Source organism: Camelus dromedarius, chromosome 11 (assembly GCF_036321535.1).
Source record: "Camelus dromedarius isolate mCamDro1 chromosome 11, mCamDro1.pat, whole genome shotgun sequence".
In the NCBI taxonomy this organism is placed as follows: Eukaryota; Metazoa; Chordata; class Mammalia; order Artiodactyla; family Camelidae; genus Camelus; species Camelus dromedarius.
Window position 1 is genome coordinate 51,132,941 of NC_087446.1, and position 20,974 is coordinate 51,153,914.

The 20,974-nt window shown below is 36.1% G+C and overlaps 1 long non-coding RNA gene across 1 annotated transcript in view; it reads left to right on the plus strand.

The window, feature by feature from the left end:
- LOC135322386 (uncharacterized) overlaps positions 1 to 20,482 on the plus strand; it is a 35,825-nt gene extending 15,343 nt beyond the window's left edge. The window contains exons 2-3 of the long non-coding RNA XR_010382896.1: positions 9,524 to 9,681; positions 19,386 to 20,482. This is a non-coding gene — a long non-coding RNA (uncharacterized LOC135322386). The remainder of the gene's footprint in view (positions 1 to 9,523; positions 9,682 to 19,385) is intronic.
- The last annotated feature ends 492 nt before the right edge of the window (positions 20,483 to 20,974 follow it).

Consider the following 20,974-nt stretch of genomic DNA (forward strand, 5'->3'; position numbering starts at 1 on the left):
CTACACCCTCCCCCCATTCTAATTCTCTTTTCTCTTGCCAATCCCAAATATGTTACGGACATCTTTTTGAAAATAAAGAGCTCTTTCCTTAAAACAAACTAGCCACATATTTTGTTTCATTCCACCACATTACATATTTCACGTTGCTTTGCCATAATCAATCTGACAAGTAACAAAGATGTCACACTTAGAAAAAACTTGGATTTGTTCGGTTCTTTCTTTCTTTCTTTTTTTTAAATTGGATACTAACATCTCTTCTTTTGAAAATTACCTGTGATTTTACTTATTTTTCCTATTGGAATATTTATCTGTTTCTTGTTATTTTGTCAATTTTTTCAAGCTGTTTATATACAGGGCATATTAGTATATGATCATATATGCTGCAAATAATTTACATGGGTTGTTATTTGCCATTTGTCATTGTTTATAATGAAGTTCTGTTTGTTTTACCAAGTGGAAATTTGGATTGTGGATTTTAGAAAATAAAACCTTTCAAGCTTTTCCTTTATGACTTCTAGATTTTGTGCCATGCTTAGAAAAGCTTCTCCCACTGCCTTTGGCCCCAAGATTATATAAATGTTTACCTGTCTTTTTTTCTTCTCCATCTGTAATTCATTAAAAATTAAGAAACTGATGATAAAATTGATAAAATAACTCGCCCATGTTCATACAACTAACTAAAGCTAGAAATAGACTACAGAAAAGATGGCAGTCCTCCTCAAAGCAGTCCTAAATAGTGGTATTTTGTTTAATTAAAATTTTTAATTTAATGTTAAGTGAGTTTTTTTTACCCTTTAAAAATTCTGTCTTCCAGAAGCTCTCTTAGGAAATAGGGAGAAAATACTCTTTCAAACACTGATAATCCAAAAGACACAATGGGATTTATTAGACAAATGTATGCTCACCCTTGAGAAATTCCTTTATTAAAACATATGGGAAAATTTGCATCAGTTTAATAAACCAGCCCGTTCTTTTAAGTCTCATTACCCTAGAGCTGCTCTATAATAGTTACAACCAACAGAAGACAGGGTATTCAAAAAAGCTACCATATTCTTTTCTTGTTTGTTTTGGGGGAGGTAATTAGGTATCTATTTATGTTGATGGAGGTACTGGAGATTGAACCCAGGACCTTGTACATGCTAGGTACGTGTTCTACCACTCAGCTATACCCTCCCCCTACTGAATTCTTTCTTAAAATGATATTTGACATGTAAAACTTATTTATACACTCATATTCAGCTAACAACAATACTTTTGCCAGCTACATAAATTATTATTAATTTTTTTTACCATTTATCAGAATAGGTAAGGAATTCTTACATCTTGTTATTTGTAACAAGTATATTTGCATACCTCTCAAACCAGCAGAATATTAACACTCAATAGACATAGATCTGCATTTCTTCTGAATTCACAAATGAGTTTCCCTGATTTCTGCTTTCTATTATAGATTTATTTTTTAAAATAATAAAACTAAAATCTGTGAGATGAAGTCATTCCCCAAAAGATCTGTTAGTAAACAGACAAACAATAATCGATTATTTTCCAGATTGAATCTTAGCTAAATTTGGTTTCAAACCAATTTAGTCTTGATACTTCCTAGATCAATAAAAAAATTGTAAATAAACTCTTTAGTTTGATTAAGCTCTAAAGCATCCAAGAACCAGCTTCAGAACTTGCCTCTTCAGAATATACCTGTGTTTTTCAATAAAAATAGTGATAATAAATAAATAAATAAATTTGTTCTTAATTTTTTCCTTTCCAATAACTGTGATGAACATTCAACAACAGTAAAGCAACTCTATAATAAGCAATTATCATCCCACTCATATTATAAGTTTTTCTTTTATGCATGTTTTCTTTCAGTATTTCTTCATATAATGTACGTGGCACATAGTTACAATTCAAATGTTTATACATTTTGTTTTTCCTTTTTATGTTATTATAATGTCATGAAACTTGCCATGCCATTTGACTGACATGAATTGAGTTACTACAATATTCCTATGAGGATGTTTCACAATTTTATTAATTATTGATTTTTCTCTCCGTCTACTAGAATATTTCAATTATGTCTTTGTTGTTTATATTTCACATACTTGAAAAAGGATTTGTGGTTGTATAAAAACAAAACAAAGATTATTGAAATAAAAATAAAGCTGTGTAAAGGGTTTAATAAAGAAAGAAACTAAAAAGCTGTTAATTTAATTAAAAACCTCTAGGTTTCCAAAATATACCTTCATACAGCTGTGTCTCTAGTAAGACAATCTAGATAGAAAAGTGTGAGCCTACAGGTATGTAAATGTGAGTCTACAGACAGTTTGGGGGTAAATATTTGTGTAAAGAAAGATTTACTTAGAGCTCCTTTAAAATGAAAGCTGCTTCTATTTTATTTAATACTGCCTTTGTCAGATTTTGTTTTTGGGAATCCTGGCCTCAGAGGATGAGTTGAGAAGTGTTCCCTTATTCTCTAATTTCTGAAAAGTTTGTATAACATTAGCATTACTTCTTCCTTAAATGTTTTACAGAATTCACCAGTGAATTCATGAGCCTGACATTTCCTTTGAAGGACGTTTTTAAATAACAGATATAATTTCTTTTTGTCTTATATAAAATTTCATAAGTTGGATTTCTCAAGGAATCTGTCCATTTCATCTAAGTTGTTGAAATTCTGGCATAATGTTGTCAAGAATGTTCTTTTATTTTCCTTTTAATATCTGTAAAGTCTGTGCTGGAGGATCCTTCTTTCATGCCTGATGTTAGGAATCTGTGCTCTTGTGTTATCTTGATCAGTCTAGCTAGGGGGTTGTTGATTTACCTGATCTTTTCAAATAATCAGCATTTGCCTCTCAATTTTCCCTGTTGTTTGTTTTGTATTTTGTTGATTTCTACTCTTATCATTATTATTTCCTTCTTTCTATTTTAGATTTTATTTGCTCTTTTTTAAAAAACTTTTTAAGATGAAAAGCTTAGATCGCTAATTTTAGAATCTTCTCTAATATAAACGTTTAAAGCTATAAGCTTCACTCTAAGCACTGGTTTAGCTGCATCTTACAAATTTTGACATACCATGTTTTCATTTTTACTCAATGCTAAGTATTTTCTGATTTCCTTTGTCATTTCTCTTTGGCCCATTATTATTTGTAAGTGTGTTATTTAATTTCCAGATATTTGCAGTTTTCTTAAAAAAATACATCTTATTATTGATTCCCAATTTAATTTTACTGTGTTCCAAGAACCTAATTTGTATGATATCAATCAATTTGCATTTATTGAAACTTGTTTCATGACCAAGTATGATAAAATATACCAGGTGCACTTGGAAAGAATATCTATTCTGCAGTTACTGAGTGTAGTGTTCTATAAACGTCAGTTAGATCAAGATAGTGGACTATGTTCTTCTGGCCATCCATGTTCCTACTGATACTTTGCCTAGTTGTTCCACAAATTGGTAAAAGAGAGGTATTAATATCTCCAAATATATTTACAGAATTGTCTTTTTCTTTCTTTAATTCTGTCGATTTTGCTTCACAAAATTGAAGCTCAGTTACTGGATGGTGTACAGTTATGATTGTTATGTCTTCCTGTGAATTGGTTCCTTATCAGTATGAAATGCTCCCTTTTGTCTCTGGAGATAGTCTGTTTGAATCTACTCAATATATTCATATGGCTATTCTGTCTTTCTTAGCCTTATTATTGTCATGTTGGATTTTTATGGGGATTTTCTTGATCATTAACTTTCAGCTCTTCTGTATATTATATTTGAAGTATTTCTTGTAGAGACCATATAGTTGGATCTTCCTTTAAAAAAACCTATTCTGGCAATCTTTGTTTTTTAATTAAATTGTTTAGTCTGTTGACATTCAGTGCAAATCTTGAAATAGTTGGACTTAGTACTTTGTTTACTGTTTGTCCTCTCTGATTTGGGTTCTTCTCTTTTTCCTTCCTTGACTTACTTTGGATTATTTGAATATTTTTTTAAAATTGCATTTTAATTTATTCAATGTTTGAAAAAATTTATCTAGATTTTATTTTATCTAGTTTTTTAGTTAACCTTTTCCCTTTTTTTTTTTTAGTGGTTGCTCTAAGGATTACAATATATACATTTAATTTTTCTAAAGTCTATCTTGAATTAATATGTGTTACTTCACATAAAATGGAAAAATTTTGCAATTGTATTATTCCATTTTCCCATTCCTTACTGTCCTTTTGGCTATAGTTGTCATATGTATCACATTTACATATATAAAAATTCCATAAGAAAATATTGTAATTTTTGCTTTAAATTATCCAATGTATTTTAAAGAAGTTAAGAGGAAAATGGCCCTTTACACTTATTCAGATATTTACCATTTCTAATGATCTTCATTCCTTCCCCAAAATGCAAGATTCCCACCAGTGTCATTTCTCTTCAGTGTAAAAAACTTCCTTCAGCATTTCTTGTAGTGAAAATCTGCTGGAGATTGCTTCTCTTAGTTATCTTTTATCTACATTTTTATTTTGCCTTCATTATCACCATTCTGCTGTTAAGACCATCCAGTGAATTTTTGTTGCAGATACTGTATGTTTCAATTCTAGGATTTCCATTTGGTCCTTTACTCTAATGTTTATTTCTCTTGTGAGTCTGTTTTCAATTTCATACAGCATATTGTTCTTACCTTCATTAAACATAGTTATAATAGCATCCTTCCTTGGTTCTCTGTTTTCTAGGATTTCACTCTCGCCGTCTAATAACTCAGGTTGTCCTGAACTCTGTATTTTCTGGTCAAGCCAGAAAGACTACAGATTATTTGGCTTAAATCTACAATTATCAACATCTGAGGCATCTTTAGTTTGGCCTCCGTTCATTGTCTTTGCTCTGGAAAATAAATCACATTTTCATGAGTCTTCATATGCTTTATCATTTTGGATTGTATCTTGAAGGTCATGAATTTTATGTTGTGGAGATTTTGCATTCTGTTATAACGTTCCAAAGGGTGCTGATCTTTTTAGATGAGCATGCAATTTACTCAGTTGGATTAAAAGCAAACTCTATCTTTTCATGACAGGCCAAATCTCAGCTTAGTTCTTTTATACCTAAACTATTTGCACTGTGCTCATAGTCCAGCGCTAGAAACTTGGCTGTATTTAATTTAATTTTATTTTTTGTTTTTGGGGGGGTGGTAATTAGGATTGATTGATTGATTGATTGATTGATTGATTTAAATGGAGGTACCTGGGATTGAACCTAGGACCTTGTGCATGCCAAGCATGCACTCTCCCACTGAATTATTCCCCCTTCCCAGAAACTCAGTTATATTTTAGATACAGAAATTAGGTATCTCACCTTGGTTCTCTGTGTTCTTGGATTTCACTCTCACCTTCTAATAACTCAGGTTGCCCTGAACTCTGTATTTTGGTTTTGAAGGCCAGAAAGACTACAGATTATTTGAGTCCTGAACATTGCCACAACTGTGGTCTGACCTCAGGCTAAACCACCTTATACTCCAAAATGTGAAATGCCTTGTGCCACACCCTTCTCTCAACTTTCCAATTTTCCTCCAAAAACAAATTTTTAATAACTTCAAAATTCTAGATTTTTGAGTAACCACATAGAACATGGGAAGATAATGTCTTGAAGTTAGCAAAGACATTTCCTGTCAGTTCTTGCCACCTCAGACCCCAGCCCCAGTCTGCATTAGCAGAGAAAAAGAAACAGCAGCTTTAACACTGGCTCTAGGATCCTTCTAGATTAAGAGAAGACTGGGGTCTCTTTCTATGGAGGGTTAGAGTCACTACTGTTGGAAAGTGTTTAGTGTCTTCCTCATGAAAAGAGAATTTCCTGAGAGCTTTATAAATAATCAGAGAAAAAACACAGAAGAGAATTTCCCATTATTAAAACAACTGATGAAGCACTTTTTTTTATGACAAAACTAAAGCTTTGTGTAACTGATCTCTTTTTCCTTGTGTGGTGGGTCATTAGTGTCAACTGGGTGTGGTTCCGTAACCAAATAGGAAACTAAAAATAACAGGACTGGATTTTTTAAAAATGCGGATGATTTTATGACCATTTATGGAATATTTAGCTACAAATTATAAGTTTATCTTATCTAATGCCTATCTAATCATGTCACTTAAATAACCAGATGAATAAATTTTCCTAAATTTGACATTAGTTGAGATCTTTATAACTTATTTAATCTTTGTTAAATTGAAGTATAGATGGTTTACAATGTTGTGTTAGTTTCTGGTGTACAGCATGGTGATTCAGTTATACACATGTATTCCTTTTCATATTATTTTTATTATAGGCTATTACAAGATATTGTGCTGTGCTATATAGTAGGACCTTGTTTATCTATTTTATATACAGTAATAGTACCTATAAATCTTTTTTTTTAATCATATAAACTTCAGCTCTTTTCCAGAAATAAGAGACTTTCGCCTGAGAGATCTATATATGTCAGGCTGTTTAAACACAATACCAGAACATTCATTGTATGTATATATATGTGTGGTGTGTGTGTGTGTGTGTGTGTGTGTGTGTGAGTGTGTGTACACACAGAGATCCCCAGACTTACCTTTGGGTAAATAGCAAGGAGTGTGATTGCTGAATTGTAAGCATATGTTTAGTTTTTAAGAAATTACTAAACTGTCCTCTGAAGTGGCTGTACCATTTTGCATTCCACCAACAATAATGAGAACTCCTGTTCCTCTGCATCCTTGCCACCATTTGGTATTGGTACTGTTCTGGACTTCGGCCATTCTGATAGGTATACAGTGGTAGAGCATATGGTAGTTCTATTTATAATTTTTCTGAGGAAACTCCATAATGTTTTCCATAGTGGCTACACTAATGTATATTCTCACCAACAGTGCAGGAGGATTCCATTTTCTCTACATCCTCACCAACACTTGTTATTTGTTGTCTTTTTGATAGTAGTCATTCTGAGAGGTGTGAGGTAATCATCCCGTTGTAGTTCTGATTTGCATTTCTCTGATGATTAGTGATCTTGAGCATCTTTCCGTGTGCCTGTTGGCCATCTATGTGTCTTCTTTAGAAACATGTCTATTCAGACCCTCTGTCCATTTTAAAATCAGGTTGTTTGTTTTTTTGATGTTGACTTGTATGAGCTGTGGATATGTTTAGGTGTTAACCCCTTAATGTGGATGTTCAGTTGTTCTAGTACCATTTATTGAAGAGACTCATCTATACTGCATTGTATTGTCTTTATTCCTTTGTCAGAGATCAATTGGCTATATTTATGTGGGTCTACTTCTGGGCTCTCTATTCTGTTCAATTTATTGATTTGTATATTCTTTCACCGATATTACATTGTTCTGATTACTGTAGCTTTACAGTAATTAATTAAAAAGCTTGAAACAAACAAAAATGGAAACACAAGATACCAAAATTTATGGGAGAGTTACATAAAACATCATATATATGATGCTATATACCTTAAAGTGTATCTTATACTTATAGCTTAACTTTGATCACGGTAAAAAGAAATCTACCCTTTAACTCTTCTCCCTTTTATGTTTCTGATTCACAATCTACCTCCTTTTGTGTTGTGCATCATTAACAAAGTACTGTCGCTATATATATTTTAATATTTTTCCATTTAAACTTTATACTAGAGTTCAGTGGTCAACAGATATTACAATATTAAAGTTTTCTAATTTGACTATATCTTCACCATTATCAGTGATGTATATTGTCATATGGTCTCATGGTACTAACTGAAGTCCTTTTATTTCAGCTTGAAAAACTCCTTTTAGCATTTCTTACAAGGTCTAGTGGTGATGAACTTCCTTAGCTTTTTTTTTTTTTTTTTTTTTTTTTTTTGATCTGGGGAAACATTCTCTCTCCTTCATTACTGAAGGGCAACTTTGCCAATAGAATATTCTTGGTTGGCAGTTTTTTTCTTTAGCATTTTGACTGTATCATCTCACTCCCTCCTGAACCTGTAAGATTTCTGCTGAGAAATCTGCTGATAGCCTTCTGGGGGTTCCATTGTAAGTTACACACTTCTTTTTTCTTAATGTTTTTAAGATTCTCTTTTTTTCTTTGATTTTTGACAGTTTTATTATAATGTGTCTTGAAGAATGTCTCTTTGAGTTTGTTTTGGGGACCTATGAGCTTCATGAACTTGGGTGTCCAAATCTCTCCCCAAATTTGGAAAGTTCTCAGCCATTATTTCTTTAAATAAGTTATCTATTCCCTTCCCCTTCTCTTCATTTTGTAGGACTCTTAATAATTTGCAGATTTTTTTTTTTCTGGTGGTATCCCATAGGTCACATAAGAGTTACTCATTCTTGTTCATTCTTTTTTCTTTACTTCTGACTGGATAATATCAAAGGTCCTGTCTTCTAATACACAAACACTTTCTTCTGCTTTATTCATTCTGCTGTTGATGTTCTCTGTTACATTTTTCATCTTGTTCATTGTATTCTCTAGCTCTAGAATTTCTGTTTGGTGTTTTTTTTTTTTTTTTTTTTTAAACAGTGTCAGTCTCTTTGTTAAACTTGTTATTTTGTTCATGTATTCTTTTCCCAATTTCATTAAATTGTCTTTCTTTGCTTCCTTGTAGCTCATTGAACTTCCTTAAAACAGCTGTTTTGAATTCTTTATCAAGTAAATCACAGATCTCCATGTCTTTGGGGTTGGTTACTAGAAGATTATTGTGACACTTTGGTAGGGTCTTGTTTCCTCGATTTTTTTTCATGTTTCTTGAAGTCTTGTGTTACTGTCTTCATACATATCCCTCAGTCTTTACTGATTGGCTTTGAGAGAGAAATAACTTCTGTCAGTCCTGCTAGAGATTCTGAGACTTTTTCAGACCTTCTGTGGATACCTCTGCTCCACCTTCTTGCTCCTTCTTATGGCAGAATCTCTAAGCTTGCATGTCTTCTCTCGATCCTGCAATGCACCAGGCCAAGTGCTGACGGCCTCCCTTTGCTTTCCAAAGGGTCATGCTAAAGCTCAAGCTTGTGGTTTCTCCTTGGGCTATCGATTGAGTCTGGCTTTCTGTGTATACTCACAAGCCATCTGCCACAGCTTGGTCTCACTGCCAGTGAGAGTACACACAAAGAGCCAGCCACAGGATGGGAGTGTGTCAGGGTGAAGTGGGTGGAATGCTGGGGTATCTGGACACAGTTGAGGTGATCTGTGAATGAGGTACCCTAGTGGCTCATAGGTGGGTTTCCTGATGGAGTCCATGGTTCTATTGGTAGGATCCACATCCCTTTAAAACCCTCCAAGAGTCCTATATGCTACTTCCCCAGCATCTACCCACCAGCCTTTTGTGCAGTATTCTGGATAGAATGAAAGAGAAACGGACCTCTTTGTCTGCATCTTGAGGAAGCTGGGCACTTACTCATACACTCTGACTTTCTCCTGGAAGAGAAATCATGGGCAGAGAAGTTCTCTTTTGACATTAAGCTGTGCTGCCATGGAGAAGGGGTGACATGAGTAAATCAACTGTTCCTCTTACCCTCCCTAATGTGTCCAAACTTTTTTTTTTTTTTTTTGCTCCAACAGTGTGCTGGAACTTCTCTGCTGGACTCCTAGACTTCCACAAATCTCTCTCATCTCTGTGTGGTTGCCTAACACAGTGTTCTCCAGGGACTTTCAGAGCATAGCCAAGAGGGACTGGACCTGGTTTATGAGCCACTGCAGGGTCCACAGCCAGGACTGAGGTCTGTATGCCTATCACTCAATACACTGGTGGTGAGACTCCTTCTGGGTCCCTTGGCATATGGTGCTGGATCCCACAGTTCCCACAAGAACACTTTCATCTGTGGATGGATGCCAAAGTGTTGTTGAGGGGGATGCAAATTAGAGACACCTTATTCAGCCATTTAGCTCTTTTTGTTATTGTTGTTTTGACTTTAAGAAGACTTCCCACTGTCTTGCATGATTTCTGAGAAGAAGTTGGGTATAATTCTTATCTTTACTCCTTTATAGGTAAGGTGTTATTACCCTCTGGCTCCTTTCAAGATTTTTTTCTTTATCTTTGATTTCTACAGTTTAAATATAATATGCCTAGATATCTTTGTGGTTTGTTTGGTTTTTTGCTTTTTATTTCTTGCATAATGTGCTTAGTGTTCTCTGAGCTTCCTGGATCTGTGGTTTGGTGTCTGATATTAATTTGGGGGAAATTCTCGGTCATTATTCCTTCATATATTTCTTCTTTTCCTTTTTTTCTTCCCCCTTCTTCCTCTTCGTCCTCTTCCTCCCTCCCTCCCTTTCTTTTCCCCCTCCATCCCCCTCCCTCTATCCCTCCCTCCATCCCTTCCTTCTTTCTTTCCTTTCTTGTATTCCCATTACATGTATATTACAGCTTTGTTAGTTATCTAGGAAGTAACATTCCCTGGTTTTCCTTACTCTCACCCTAATACCACACTTAAGAGCTGAAACCAGATATGTGAGGTTACTTTCCCATACACCAAGCAATACTCTGAAATACCAGCTTGGTGTCTTACAATTCACTTTAATTCTGACACTAACTGGAGTTGGTTCAGACCCCGCAGGTTAAGGGCTTGGTCCCAGAAGACTGCCCTCTCTACCTCAGACCTCAGTTGCAAGTCTCAGGTTGTCACTCTTTCTTCTGACCAACCAGCCATAAATTGGAGGTTTCCATGCCCCCCTCCTCAGGTTTCACCATTTGCTAGAACAGCTCACCGAGCTCGGGGAAACACTTATGAAAAGGATGTGAGAAAGGGTATGAGAAAGGGTACAGATGAGCAGTCAGATAAAGGGATAAACAGAGTGAGGTCCTGAAGGATCCCGAGGGCAAGAACTTCTGTCCCCATAGAACTGAGGTGCACATCCTGGCACATGGATGTGTTCACCAACCCAGAAGCTCCCTGAACCATGTACTTTTGGGATTTTTTTAATGGAGGCTTTATCATGTAAGCATGATCAGTCATTAAGTCAGTCTCCAGTTCCTCTCCCCTTTCCTGAGGATATGGCTGGGGTGGAAAGTTCCAGCTTCTAATCACGACCTGATGTTCTGGTGACCAGCTCCTATTCTGAAGCTTTTTAGGAGCCCGCCATGAGCTGCTCCATCAGAACAAAAGATGCCCCTATTACCCAGGAATTCCAGTAGATTTAGGAGCTCTATGTCTGTGACTGGGGTCAAAGACCAAATAATAGAAGAAAAGACGCTCAATATTCTTATCTCTTAGGAAATTACGAGGGTTTTAGGAGCTTCATGCCAGGAACTAGGGGCAGAGACCAATATGTATTTTCTATTATTTCACAGTACAGTTGATCCTTGAACAACGCAGGTTTGAACTATGTGAGTCTGCTTCTACTTGTTTTTTTTTTTTTTTTCCAATAAATCCATGCTGTGGTACTACACCATGTGCAGTTGGTTGAATCTGCAGACACAAAGGGCCAACTGTAAAGTTATATGTGGATTTTTGACTGCACAGGGGGTCAGCATTGTTCAAAGATTAACTGTAGTTATCTCGTAGTTCTTGGATATTCTATTCTTTCTAGTTTCTTCTTCCTCTTCTTCTTCCTCTTCTTCTTCTTCTTCTCTTCTTCTTCTTCTTCTTCTTCTTCTTCTTCTTCTTCTTCTTCTTCTTCTTCTTCTTCTTCTTCTTCTTCTTCTTCTTCTTCTTCTTCTTCTTCTTCTTCTTCTTCTTCTTCTTCTTCTTCTTCTTCTTCTTCTTCTTCTTCTTCTTCTTCTTCTTCTTCTTCTTCTTCTTCTTCTTCTTCTCTTTCTTCTCCTTCTTCTCCTCCTTCTTCTTCTTCTCTTTCTTCTCCTTCTTCTCCTCCTTCTTCTTCTCCTTCTCCTCCTTCTCCTCCTCCTCCTTCTCTCTTCTTCTTCTTTCTTCTCCTTCTTCTCCTCCTCCTCCTCCTCCTCCTCCTTCTTCTTCTTCTCTTTCTTCTCCTCCTTCTTCTTCTCCTTCTCCTCCTTCTCCTCCTCCTCCTTCTCTCTTCTTCTTCTTTCTTCTTCTCCTTCTCCTTCTTCTCCTCCTTCTTCTTCTTCTTCTCCTTCTCCTCCTCCTCCTTCTCCTTCTTTCTTCTTCTTCTTTCTTCTCCTTCTTCTTTCTTCTCCTTCCTCTTCTCCTTCCTCTTCTTCTTCTTCTTCTTCTTTCTTCTTCTTCCTTCTTCTTCTTCTTCTTCTTCTTCTTCTTCTTCTTCTTCTTCTTCTTCTTCTTCTTCTTCTTCTTCTTCTTCTTCTTCTTCTTCTTCTTCTTCTTCTTCTTCTTCTTCTTCTTCTTCTTCTTCTTCTTCTTCTAATTCTTCTTCTTCTTCTTCTTCTTCTTCTAATTCTTCTTCTAATTCTTCTAATTCTTCTAATTCTTCTTCTTCTAATTCTTCTTCTTCTTTTCTTCTTTCTTCTTTCTTCTTTCTTCTTCTCTTTGTTTTTCAGTTTTGGAAGTTTCTATTGAGATATCCTCAAACTCAGCTTTTCTTTCCTGAGTTGTATCTTCATTCCTATTATAGTGTTTTTGACCTCTGGCATTTCTTTTTGATTCTTTCCTAGAATTTCCATCTCTCTGCTCTATGTTGCCCACCTGTTCTTGTATGCTGTCTGTTTTATACTAGAGCCTTCAGCACATTAATTATAGTTGTTTCAAATTCCTTGTCAGATAATTCTAATATCTTGCCACATCTAAGTCTGGGTCTGATGAGTGCTCTCTTTTCAAACTTTTAGAATGACTTGTAATTTTTTTTTTCTTGACAGCCATTCATGATTCAGTCTGTGCTACAGACTGCATGTTTGTGTCCCCCTAAAATTCAAAATCCTTCCCCCTCTGCCAAATGTTGAAATCAATGTGATGGTGTTTGGAGGTAGAGTCTTTGGAGGTAATTAGATCATGAAGGTGGAGCCCTTATAAATGGGACTAGGGTCCTTATAAAAGAGGCCCCAGAGAACTCCCTTGCCCCTTTTGCCATGTGAGGACACAGCCAGAAGATGGATATTTGTGAATCAGGGAGCGGGCCCTCACCAGATACTGAATCTACTGGCACCTTGATCTTGGACTTCCCAGCCTCCAGAACTCTGAAAAATAAATTTTTGTTGTTTATAAGCCACCCAGTTTATAGTATTTTTGTTATAGTGGCCCCAGTGGACTAAGACATACTGGGTGAAAGTAGCTGCTTTAAATAGGTCTCTAGTAACATGATGGTAAATTATGGGGAGAGGGCGAGTGTTCTGTAGTGCTAACAACGAGGTCTCAGCCTGTCAGCGAGCTGCCCCTGAACTTCACGAGGGCTTCCCAGCCCTCCCACTTCCTCCTTAGGTGGGACGTTATGGCCAGAGTGGGCTCGAGTTGGGTATTTCCTTTCCCCCATGTCGGTTAGGTTCTTTTAAAACTCCAATAGTTTATGCTCTGCTGAAAGAATTTCTCTTGAGGTTGGGCATTGTTAAGAACAGAATGCTCTGGCATATTTCAAAAAGGTTCCTTTTCCTTTTCCCCTGTTGGAAGCATAAAGGTATTCCCCCCACCCTCACCCCGCTACCCCAACCATAGTCACTGTGAGAAACTGGTAAGGCTCCTACAGTTAAAACTCATCGAAGTATTGGGTCCTCCTCTGTGGCGGGGTCTCCCTGGAGTTTTTAACTATCAGAATTGTCCACAATGAGCTTCCAGAAATTCATCAATGATAGTTTTGGTTTTCCTACCCTGGCCATAGTTGCCACTGAGGTTTCTGCTTGTGGGTTTCTACTCCAGTAAGTTGTGACTCTTTGTATTTGTCTGCGTGTCTGTCTAATTTGGGAAACAGTGGTTTGCCCTGTGACCTCACTTCTTGGACAGATCTATGAAGATTTTTTTGATTTTTCAATTTGTTCAGCTTTTTACTTGTCAGAGTGGATTGGTGACTTCCAAGCTCCTTGTATGTTGGACTGGAAACCGGAAGTTCAGTGATGTCATTTTAATGATGAAAAAACTGAAAGAGTAACAAAGAATTGTTGAATAAAAATTAAAATAGTTTAGAATTCAAATATTATCCCTCTATACACTTCAATTCAGTATTCCATTTAAACATTATTCCTCCACATATTTAGTAAGAAAAAACAGTTTGTCATTTCTTCCCTTTAATTGAGCATAGAGATTCTCAGCTTGCGATAAGGCCATATTTTCTGCTGGTGGATTAAGGTTTCTGAGTATAGCTCAGTGATTATTACTCAGTCTGCCTTGGGTCTAGCCCCCTGGACATTTCTCCCCTAGGGAGACCCAAACCAAAATTAAATAGCTTTAAGTAAAAATGGTAAGAGCTGTTTTACTAAAATCTTTAACACACTGGGTCCCAAACACTTCAACATTACTAAAATCTTTAACACACTGGGTCCCAAACACTTCAACACTGCACTCAGAGTAGGTCAGAGATCTGAGAGAACCATCTGCCCATCCTCGCTATGGACAACAGTGCAGCTTGGGTGCTGTGAGCGCTAAATGTGGTTGTCTCTGGAAAAGTGCTGCACCTGGCAAAGCTGTAGGAGGGACTATGAAATGCAGAGGAGCAGCATGTGACGGTGTTAGGTTCTCACCAGGGCTCCACCAGGGCAGCCGCAGTCGTCAGCAAAGGATTGATTACTTTGTTAGGTAGAGCGGTAGGAGAGGGTTGTGGGTTCTTTCTTTCTTTCTTTTCTTTTCTTTCTTTTTTTGTAGTCTAATAGAATAAATATGGTAGGAGTTTAGGACAAGTGAGACATCCTAGGAATACTGGGGGTGGGGTTACTTTGCAAGAGATCAGAAACTCTCCACCATCACTAGGCAGTAACTAGGAAGTAAAATTTGGGCCTTGACAAAAGTGTGATGTAATTTGTGCTGCCAAGTGAAATTTGGCAACATTATTTTAATACTTACTCAATATCTTGACACATAAGCCCTTTCTACTCTTGTTACTGTTAGTAAGAAGCAGCAGAGTTTGTTTTTTTTTTTTTTTTTTTCCCTTAGCCTAAAGTTGTTCTCAATGAGTGAATGAGGCAAATAAGTAAAAGAACCTCTGGTAAAATGACATATCCTCAGCTGATAAGGGGATAAAGTAAGAGTCAGGTTGGCTTACGATAGTGTCAAAAGGGGTAAAAGCAAGCCAGTATTTTATTACCCATAAGTCACAATATGCTACTTTAAAAATGAGTTTTGTATTAGTCTATATTAAAGACTAATTTGAAAATAAACGCAACCCTAATTTAGAGACCACCAACATTAGCACCGTTTCTCCCGAATTAAAGCACACAAAGGAAATTTTAATAGCATCCAACAGAAAAGTTCTCATTATAAAGCCTATAAGGAAGAGTTCCTGTGTTTTGGAGGAACAAGGAAATGAGATGTTAGATAATTGACTCTTAAAGTGCTACTTTGCCATATTGTCTGCTGTGGAAGATATCGGATAGATGGTTTCCCCTAAATAGAGACCAAATTTTTTCAAGTGGAATCCCCACTGGTTATTTAAATATCATATTGTTTTAGTTCTAACACTTAACATTTCCTGAAGATTTTGAAACATTTAGTACTAAGGAGAAGACACTAAAATTTATGCCACTCAAAGGAAGAAATGAGCATGGTTCTTTTTAAATGGTGATAAAAATAAAATTCCCTGAGTTTTCTTACTTGTTTGGAAAATCCATCATTCTGAGTAGTTTGACTAATCTGGAAGCAAGAACATTAATTATGTGGCAGCCTTGAATTGCCCCTTAAGCTGAAGAAGCTCTTACCGTCCTTTAGAAGAATCTTCTGTCATGACCATTCTTTTCCTCAGATTTACTCAGTTTTCCCCAAGACGTCAGGACTAAGTATAGGACACTTGTTCATCTTAGCAACAAGCTCCTATTTAAATTTCCCAATTGGAAAAACTTGTATAGAATGTGACAGACTATCTCTTAGGTGATCTTTGTCACAGACTTTATTTTTGATCAAAATCTCAACACTTTTAGTTATTCTATTTTTTAAAAGGATAGGCTTACTTGGAAGATGTTGTGTATTAATTCTAGTAAAATTAGATCTTTAGCATTATAAGAGGTTTTGTTTATGGTGAGTAGATTCACAATTTCAAACACTGACCTAACCAAATCTTTTGACTGGTAATCATGTATAAAACCTAGGGATCTGGGATGGTAATGTTAATAACTCTTCATTTGCCACAGTGGTTTGGAGAGCAAACCTTATAAAATTTCTGCCCTTCCTTCTGTCTTTTCAACAAATCTTCCTGTGTTTTTCATGGTTGCCTAGCAAGGGACCCTTGGAACACCTTTATTCCCCTTTCTTAAACCTCTTCCTCAAACCTATATATAATGTACCTAGTATTATGTACTTTAAAGTTCACCATCCTTAGCAGTTGTTCTGTTATGGTGTTTGGAAAAGATAAAGTCAAAAATACAGATCTGAACAGAGAATAGCCAACACAAAACTGAAAAAGAAGAATGCCATTGGAGGACTCACACTGCCCCATTTCAAACCTTACTCTAAAGCTGCAGTGATCGAGTACTTAGTATTGGCAAAATAATAGACATGTAGGTCAATGAAACAGAATAGAGAACTCAGAAATAGAGTGACAACTGATTTTTGACAAAGGTACAAAGGCAGTTCAATGGAGAAAGAACAGTCTTTTCAACAAATGTTGCTGGAACAACTGGACATCCGTATGCAAAAAAATAAACATAGACGCAGACCTTACACCCTGCACAAAAATTAACTCAAAGCAAATCATAGACCTAAAGAAAAAAAGGCAAAACTATAAAGCTTGTACATAAAAACATACGAAACAATCTATGTGATTTTGAGTTTGGTGATGAGGTTTGCAATACAACACCCAAAGCATGATCCATGAAAGAAAAAAAAATGGATGTTGGGCTTTATTAAAATTCTATGTTTTTTTTGCTTTGCAAGAGACACTGTTAAAGGAATTAAAAGACTAGTCACTGGGAGAAAGTATTTGCAAATCACATAGCAAATAAAATGCTTGTATTCAAAATATACACAGAACTCTTAAAACTCAAAAATAAGAAAACAGACCAATTTTAAAATGGGAAAAAGAGTTCTCAGTGAAATGGCAGAGTAGATAACTCCAAAAGTCCATCCCTCTACAAAAGCCATGAATAAGCTGGCAAAAACTGTCAGAAGAAATTTTTCTAGCTGAATGTGGAATCTAAACAAAAGCTTGCAACAAGCCTTAGTAAAGAACAAAAAGCTTAAGTTTAGTGAAAAGATAAAATTATAACGGTGTGTCTCTGATCTGATAAAGATGCCAGAGATCTCTCTTAGGGCAGGCATGCACAGAGAAAAGGCCTTCATGACACAGGAAGAAGGCGCCATCTGCAAACCAAGGAGGAAGACCTCACCAGAAACTGACATGACTGATGCTTTGATCTTGGATTTCCAGCTTCCAGAACTGTGAGAAAAGTAAATCTCTGTTGTTCAAGCTACACAGGCTGTGGTTTTTTGTTATGATAGTTGCAGTAGTCTAAAATGACCAAGAATTCTGTGTCCAGCAAATCTGTCCTTCAAAGATGCAGAAATTAAGACATTCCTAGAAAAACTCAGAGAGCTAACAGACCTGCTCTATAAGAAATGTTAAAGGGAGTCCTGGCTGAAAAGTAAACAGTACTTCAAGTTCACATGAAGAAATAAAGAACATTTGTAAAGAAAACCACACAAATAAATATAAAGCTTGTATTAATATATTTTGGGTGTGTAACTCCTCTTTTTCTCTACATGATTTAAAAGACAAATGCATAAAACATTAATATATTAATGGGCACACAATATATGAAGGAATCTGGATAATTCACAAATATGTGGAAATTAAACAAACATACTCTTAACCAGTGGTCCAAGAAGAAATCACAAGAGGAATTGGAAAATACCTTGAAACAAATTAAAATTAAAACAAATGAAAGTGAAACAAATTGAAATTAAATAATCTTGAAACAAATAAAAATGAAAACATAACAGTTACTGGATGCTGGGAGTGGGAGAAATGGGGACATGGTCAAAGTGTGCAAACTTCCATTTATAAGATGAATAAGTTCTGGGGTGATTATGGTTAATAATACTGTATTATATACTTGCAAGTTGCTAAGAGAGTAAATCCTAAATTTTTTTTTATCACAGAAATAAATAGTAGTTATGTGATGTGATGGAGGTGTTAGCTAACACTGTGCTGGTAATAATTTTTCAACATATAAGTGTATCAAATCTTAAACTTGTCTTAAACTTGCATAATGTTATACATCAATTATACCTCAGTAAATCTGGGGGAAAAAAAGAAACCACAACTTACCTGAATTTATGAATTGCAGCAAAAGCAGTGCTAAGAGGAATATTTATAGCTATAAACAACTATATTTATAAAAGAGGAAGATCTCAAATTAATAACCTAGACTTCCCCCTGAAGGAACTAGACAAGAAGATAAGAGGAAAAAAACTAAACCCCAAGCAAGCAGAAGGAAATAATAATGATTAGAGTTAGCAAAGCTAAACATAGCCTTACCATATGTTTCAGCAATTGTGTCCCTAAGTATTTATCAAATTAATTTAAAAATTATGTCTACACAAAAACTTGCATGCAAATGTTGGTAGCAAGTTTATTCATAATTGACAAAAACTGGGAGCAATCAGTATCCTTCAATAGCTGAATGCATAAACAAATTGTGGTTTATCCATACAATGAAATACTATTCAGCCATGAAAAAGAACGAGCTATCAACCATGCAAAAACATGAGTGACCTCAAATGTATGTTACTAAGAAAAAGAAGCTAGTTTGAAAAGGCTACATATTATATGATTCCATTTGTGTGACATTCTGGAAAAGACAAACCTATATAGATGGTAAACAGATCAATTTTGAAGGAGGGAGAGTTCAATAGTTGAAACAGGATTTTTTTTTATGGTAGGTAAGTATTCTGTATGGCACTGTAATAATGAATACATGGCATTATGTATTTGTTAAAACCCATAGAACTTTACAACACAAAGAGTGAACCTTAAGGTAGCAAATTTTAAAAATCATTCAGGAGGTTGGGGAATCTCAGGATGGAATGAAAACTGTGAGAAAAGAATGTAACTATTTCAGGGAGTGGGATAGGGGATGTGCTGACCCAATTAACTTTGGAAATGAGTGGAAACTAAGACTAAAGGCAAACGGAACTGTACTCTAGTTGGTGAAGTTGTTTTTCATGGAGGTATGAGTTAGCAATTCTGAAATCACTAAAAATGTATGCTGGAATTAAGTGAATGAAGAGAAGACAGTGCTATTCATTTCTGACTGCTGGAATAGGAGGTATGGATAAGAAAAGAGGCAAAAGCTGGAATGATCTATATGTGGTCAAGGATTAGATTTAGAAACGTCAGTATGAATTCATGTTTAGCTTAATATAGATACAGATGGATACTTAAAGAAATATTCATAGATATGTGTATTTCCTTTCTCTGCCAGATCAAGAGAGCCTAGAAGCTATGACAGCCCAGTAACAGTGAATACACCTGACACTCAGATCTTGGTTTCTAATACCATTCTTCAACAGAAGGAACCAGGGCTCCTTGGAGAAATGGCTTATTCTAGAGCTGGGACAAGGAACACACATGATAATCCGGTAGCATTTTGTAGTTCCAGAAAGTAAGAAAGTGCTCAAAGAAATGAAAACCGCAACAATGAGGTATGACAAAGCCAAATGAAAGAGCTCCCAACGGCTACGCTGGAACAATTTTAGCCACAAGACACATAAATTAGTATTGGATTATAACCCAAATTATAAAACAAATGTCTACGAGTCTATACTGATATAAATAAATGACTCAATAAATAAGAATATGTGTGTATGCATGACTGGGACATTGTGCTGTACACAAGAAATTGACACATTGTAACTGACTGTACTTCAATAAAAAAAAAGTAAATAAGAGAATTATAAATTTTTTGGGCAAGAGCATTCCAAATTATCTGTATATGTACTTTGCTCTCAAGGAGGTGGAGAGTATCTCCCCACCCTTTAAGTGTGGGTTGTGCATAGTGACTTCCTGGCAAAGAACGCAGTGTGCAAAGGAGGAAGAGAAGAGGAACTTCTCGGTGGAGAAATCTGACAAACACCACCTTAGCCAGGTGATCAAGTTCAACACAAACACAATGATGGCATGTTCCCTTGATATGATGTGATGAGAATGGTACTTTCCCTCTGTAGTCTTTCTCTCCCAAAGTGCATAAACTCCAGGCCAATCATGAGAAAAACATCAGACAAACCCCAAATTGAGGAACATTCTACAAAACACCAGTACCCCTCAAAACTGTGAAGGTCACTAAAAACATGGAAGTCTGAGGAGCCTAAGGAGACGTGATGCCTAAATGTAGTATGATCTTGTGGACGGGATCCTGGAGCAAACACAAAAGGACATTAGGTAAAAACTAAGGAAACCAGGATAATAATAGTGTATCAATATTGATTTTGTAGTTGTGACAAGTGTACTGTGCTAATGTAAGATGTGAACAAAAGGGGAAAGTGTGTGGGAGATATGCGGAAATTCTTGTTCTATTTTTGCCACTGTTCTGTAAGTTTAAACTCTTCTAAAATGGAAAGTTTATTTTTCAAAAAGATGCAGGACTTACTTATCACATAAGGATGTGTTAGCGGGTGGTGCAGGGAGGTGAGGTCTTCAGGCTGTCTGCGTACGAGACTGTGCCCACCAAGGCGGAGGAGACCCCCATGGTGCGGTGCTCTGGGCGTAGAGCTCTGCCCTCGGCAGTCACAGTCGTCTTTGTTATTAATAACTCTTACCTAAGACAAACAGGAAACAGCTGTGGCCATAGACACCCATAAAAAGATGTTCACGTGACTTATCGATATAGCTGGTCTGCTCTCCTTTGCTTCCTCTGCACACCTCATGCCTCTCTTCCCTTGATTGCTGCATACTAGCCAAATTGGATTTTTTTTTTTTTTTTTTTTTTTAGTTCCTCATAGATATAATACCCTCTCTCACCTCTGGGTCTTTTCCTTCTGCTTGCAGTTCTCTTCTAGCCCCAAACTCCATCTT